Genomic DNA, 5747 nt, shown 5'->3' on the forward strand with positions numbered 1-5747 from the left:
GTTGTTCAGCATTCATTAAAGTACAAATACTAAATTGAAGAGAAATGTAACTTAGAGATACCAAACATGATAATTTTATCTTTTTGCTAGGCCTCACTTTAGTGAAGGGAAGAATGAGTATGTGGCCTTGAGGAAGAAGAGATTTGGAATGTGTGAGGCCTATTCTATCTCAGTAGAAGGGGGTCTGAGGATCTAATTATAGCTAAAGTGTTAATGCTTGGCTCCTATAGCATGTAGCAACGAGCATTGTGTGGATGGTTTCCAGTACTGTGGTAGGACCAGCTGGAGCATAGAGGCCTGGCAGACCTCCTAGAGAGTCCTTCACACACACAGATGTTGACTGCTGGAACACAGCTGCTCCTTCCCACAGCCCTCTCTTCCTTCCCCTCTTTCACACCGAGGAAACATGCTCTCCTGAGGCCTGGTCTTGGAGAGGGGAGGGCAGGCAAGTCACCACTGGTTCAATGACTCCCCAAAAGCGTGCTTTGACACACTGACATCTGGTGCACACAGTAGGTGCTCACTTAATTTCTCTTGCATGAACAGTGTAGAATATTTGAGTAGGAACTAGCTGCATCAAAAGAGTTGAGACATCCTTCTGAGATGGAGTCTCCACTTTGCAGGAAATGGTACTGGGTGTGCAGAGAAGGATCTCTCTGGGTAGGACTCCCCAGGGTGCTGATAAAACTCCGTCCTGACAGATTCTTCCCCCATGAACAAGATGATTCTACCTTTCCTCTATCTTTCTTCAATTTTCCTCTATCTTTCCTCTAACTTATGTGTCCTTTGCTGAGGACAGTGGGAAGCTCTTGGTTTGCCTAGTAGTTTTAACATTGAGGAAGATTTCAGAGCAAAGAAACCCTAGCATTTCCACGAGAAGATGTTAGGCAGATTTTTAACAGCATCAGGGAGACCTATGTCTGGAGCTTTATGGAAGCAGATCCTGCATACAGTCTTATTGCAGGTCAGAGATCATGAAAAATCAATGAAGTGAATCTCTGTCATGGGCCACATGGCAGATCTTTGCTGTCTCAGGCTTCTCCCCTCCTGCCACCAGGTATCACTCCCTGTCTCTGTCATTACTCAGTTGATGGATCACATCAAGTGGAGTAAAGCTTATCTTCAACAATACATCCCCATGGGTTTTCTCACAGTTCATTCCATGGATCATCATTGAGTGAAATCTTGTATTGTGTAGTTTGTATGATCAAAGCACTGCATATGCTAAATATGCTTTCCTAACCCTCTCTCCTGCTTCCCAACAGACCCCACACTACCAGGAGGGCTGGAGACTTTTACATCACACCTGTGCACACAGCCTGTTTTGAATGGCAGGCCAAATCCGTGCCAACTGATCACTTCTACTAATTACTCAAGAAGGAAACTCAAGATGGACTCTGAGCACACAGTCTATTTTATTTTGTTAAATGACAATTGTCAATTCTTCTTTGACTCTGTCATCCATCAACTCTTTCTACCAAGACAGTTGGGCAGGTTCCATAAACATTTAGAATACATAAGCTCTTTGACCCAGTAATTCCACTTCTAGACCAGTACTTCTCAAACTATCTGGTGAAAGACCAGATTTTTTTTTTTTTTTTTTTTTTTGCAGTACACGGGCCTCTCACTGTTGTGGCCTCTCCCGTTGTGGAGCACAGGCTCCGGACGCACAGGCTCAACCACTGCGCCACCAGGGAAGCCCAAGACCAGATTTTTAAAAATGTTCAATGGGTCATTAACCTCTGAACATGGATGTCATATTCATGTCAAATCGATATAAACCTCTCAATTTTTCTATTTATTTCATCAAAACCCAGTAACATCTAATTCAGAAACCAGCATCAATCTGCAGACCATTTTTTAGTACCACTGCTCTAAACAACTTTATTTGATAAACATACTGTCATGTGAACACAAAGACATAAGTATCATAGAATTGTTGGTAACATCAAAATATTGGAAGCAATAAATGTTCAGCAATAGAAGACCAGAAAAATACCTCATGGTACACTCTTATAAGACAGTACTAAGCCACTATTTAAAAAGAAAACTATACACTCTAAGAAATATTAAGTGAAAAGAATAAAATGTAGAGCAGTACTGTAAAACTATGCTTCTCTATGGTAAAAGCAATTAATGGCTTAAATATACAAGCTGAAAACTTCTAAGTTGTGGCAGAGACTGCTACCAAATCCCTTCTCCATTTCTGCCACAATTAATTACAGTTCTGTTTTTCATGCCAGTGTCTTCAGTGAGGAATAATTGAGTTTCCAGAGTGAATTTTTTTTTTTTTTTTTTTTTTTGCGGTACGCAGGTCTTTCACTGTTGTGGCCTCTCCCGTTGCGGAGCACAGGCTCCGGACACGCAGGCTCAATGGCCGTGGCTCACGGGCCCAGCCACTCCGCGGCATGTGGGATCTTCCTGGACCGGGGCACGAACCCGTGTCCCCTTCATCGGCAGGCCGACTCTCAATCACTGCGCCGACAAGGAAGCCCAGAACGAACGTTTTTAATTAACCACTGGTTTCACTATCATCACTTTATTAAGATGTCTACTAAGGGATTTTCCTGGTGGTGCAGTAGTTAAGAATCCGCCTGCCAATGCACGGAACATGGGTTCGAGCCCTGGTCCAGTAAGATCCCACATGCCACAGAGCAACTAAGCCCGTGTGCTGCAACTACTGAGCCTGTGCTCTAGAGCCCACAAGCCAAAACTACTGAGCCAGTGTGCTACAACTACTGAAGCCCATGCACTTAGAGCATATACTCCACAACAGGAGAAGCCACCGTAATGAGAAGTCCACACACCGCGGCAAAGAGTAGCCCTTGCTCGCCTCAGCTAGAGAAAGTCCATGCACAGCAACAAAGACCCAACGCAGCCAAAAACAAAAGATGTCTGCTGAGGAGAAGGTAAAAAGACTCTTTACTATTTTCATTAACTTTTGATCCTGTCAACATAACATTGTCAAAGGGCATAGATTCTCAATTACTAATGCTATGGGAAAAAAATCTACATTTACTTGTCATCAGCTATCAGGGAACAGAGGAATGAATTTCTGCTAAAGACCAGATTATCAACAGAGATGAGTTTTTACTGCACCTCATATTCTTCTTAATATATCCCCTCATGGAATGATCTAGAGTTTAGATATATGTGTCTCTTGGCTTCAACAACACAATTACAAATATCCTCCTATAAATTTATCATGGTAACAAAACAGTGACACAACTAAAATTTACATTGACAAACTTGCACCAACTGTCATTTTGTCCATATTAAGTAAGACTATGGAACACCATTTTGTTCACTTCCTTAGAAACAAATATTAAAAATAATTCATTGTACAGGGTTACTTGGAAACTATATTTAAGCAAGGAAGATATATGGGAAGTTTGTTTGTTTTTTCCTTCTGAAGGAATTTAGTTTTTTTTGTCCTGAGATAATGCCTAGTCATTCTCAGGTAAATTTCATATTAAGCCTCTTCAAAATTCATGTTGTTGTTTGTGGATAGAGGTGCTATAGACAGTGGTGGAGGAACTACAGGGAGTAGAAAGCCCAATAATATTTCATTTGGGAAAATTATGTAAAGAGTCATAAGGAGTAGATATCCTAGTTTTCTGACTCCTGAGCAAAAAGTAAGATTAAGTTAATTTCTGTACTAATAATTATGTTAATGTAAAAATATCATGAAAATTGATTCCATTGTGATTTCTTCCAAAAAACAGAAAAGGAAGTTTCAAAAAATCCAGTAGAAATGAGAATTGTTTTTATATTACAGGTCTGTCTCCTAACTGTATTCTTGTCATATAGTAATTATGAGAACTATACCATTTTTAATCATTAATTTTAAGATTTACAGTAATGGGAATTGACAGATATACTAAAGGATTGTAACTTAGCTGTAACCATTTTAAAAAATAGTTAAGAACTAGAAAACACTTTAAAAACTCAGTTCACCTCAGGATTCAATTACTATCTAAATTTTAGAAGTGAAATATTGAAGTCGGTATTTGTAATAAATAACTGTAAAAGACAAACTAATGCAGCACCATTAATATATATAGCCATGGGTATATAATAAGTATCCATTAATATATATATACAGCACCATTAATATATATAGCCATGGGTATATAATAAGTATCAACAGAAAATTAACACATCGAAACTATTCACTAGGAATGTAAAAATGCTCAGATATTGAAAAGAAAGTGTGGTAAGGAGGCTTCTTAAATGTCCCCAGTGTTTCCCACTTCCTTGTGTAAATACAAGCGTATTTATTTATACCCTTGTATAATTCCCTCCTTCAATGTACAGATTGGTATACCATGAGTCATCTGCAGTTAAGACGACATTTTTCAGATTCTGCCAAAACAAGCCTTCCACCTAGGGCTTGTCAGGCCACTGGAGTATGGAGCTCTTGCAGATCCTCTGCCACAGCCTCAAATACAAGTGCTTCAACACTGGCTCCAGCAGAATAAAGACAATCACATCCATATTCTCATCTATTAGCCTCTGCAAGGCCAAGTAGAAAGCTGTTTTAAAGTTCCAGTTTTTGGCATACTTTTTGGTTAGAACAAATATTGTTTTCCTGCTTTGGTTGATGCTCTGCATGAGGTTGTCGATGATGGCGAGTCCCGGGTCCCAATCCTTTTCCTCTAAACAGAGGAGCACATTTTTGTCCTCAGTCTCTTCCAGGTGGAAGCGCAGCTCATTGATCACCCAGTCCATGACAGAGGCATCTTTGGTGTCATAAGAAACGTAAGCATCATAGAAAGTCTGGGATGTGGAAAGAGACCTGTAGCCTTTTACCTTAGCTACGCACACATGATAGAGAAACCAAGCATCCCAGTAAAACCAATGATGAGCCAGGGCAGCCAGCATAACTGAGATGGTGACAAAAAAGGTGAAGAAACAGAATATTGCCGCAATGGTATCTGAAACACAAGTTGTGAGCTCTAGACTCACAATACTCTTGCCTTGTTGATCCCCAGGACTGGCGCAAATGACATCTGTCAATCTGGGAATTGTGATGTTCAGATATCCATTCTCAAAAGTCTCCCATGCCACAAGTACAGTCAAAAGGGTTTCTACCTAGTTCTAAAATGGCTAACTTGGTGGTGGTCTTAGTTTCACACGTGGACTTGTTGATCATCTTGAGCTGGTTGGAACTTAAATTGATGTGTGTCAGACGCTGGACTCCTAAAGAAAGCTGAATGGCAGGTGGGAAATCCTGTTCTGACTCAGTAGCAGTGTCTCAAGAGAAGATGTGAATTTCGATAGGCTATTAGTTAAAAAGAACAAGCTGTTCTTCCATATAAGTGATAACATAGAGTATCTGTATTTCTCTGTCAGACTTATTTCACTAACACAGTATTCTCTATGTCCATCCACATTGTTGCAAATGGCATTATTTCATTCTCTTTTTATGGCTGAGTAATATTCCATTATATATATGTACCACATCTTCTTTATCCATTAAGTTGTTTTTTGTTGTTGTTGTTCAGGATTTTTTTGTTTCACATCTTTATTGGAGTATAAATGCTTTACAATGTTGTGTTAGTTTCTACTGTACAACAAAGTGAATCAGCTATATGTATACATATATCCCTATATCCCCTCCTCATGAACCTTCTTCCCACCCTCCCTATCCCATCCGTCTAGGTAGTCACAAAGCACCAAGCTGATCCCCCTGTGCTATGCAGCAACTTCCCACTAGCCATCCATTTTACATTTGACAGTATATA

The 5747-nt window shown here is 39.9% G+C and overlaps 1 pseudogene across 1 annotated transcript; it reads right to left on the reverse strand.

The window, feature by feature from the left end:
• Positions 1-4281: 4281 nt before the first annotated feature.
• Positions 4282-5331, reverse strand: LOC307181075 (toll-like receptor 8; annotated as a pseudogene). The gene has a single exon. The product of its transcript is annotated as a toll-like receptor 8 (transcript).
• Positions 5332-5747: the final 416 nt, after the last annotated feature.

Source organism: Stenella coeruleoalba, assembly GCF_951394435.1.
Source record: "Stenella coeruleoalba genome assembly, chromosome: Y".
Classification (NCBI taxonomy): Eukaryota; Metazoa; Chordata; class Mammalia; order Artiodactyla; family Delphinidae; genus Stenella; species Stenella coeruleoalba.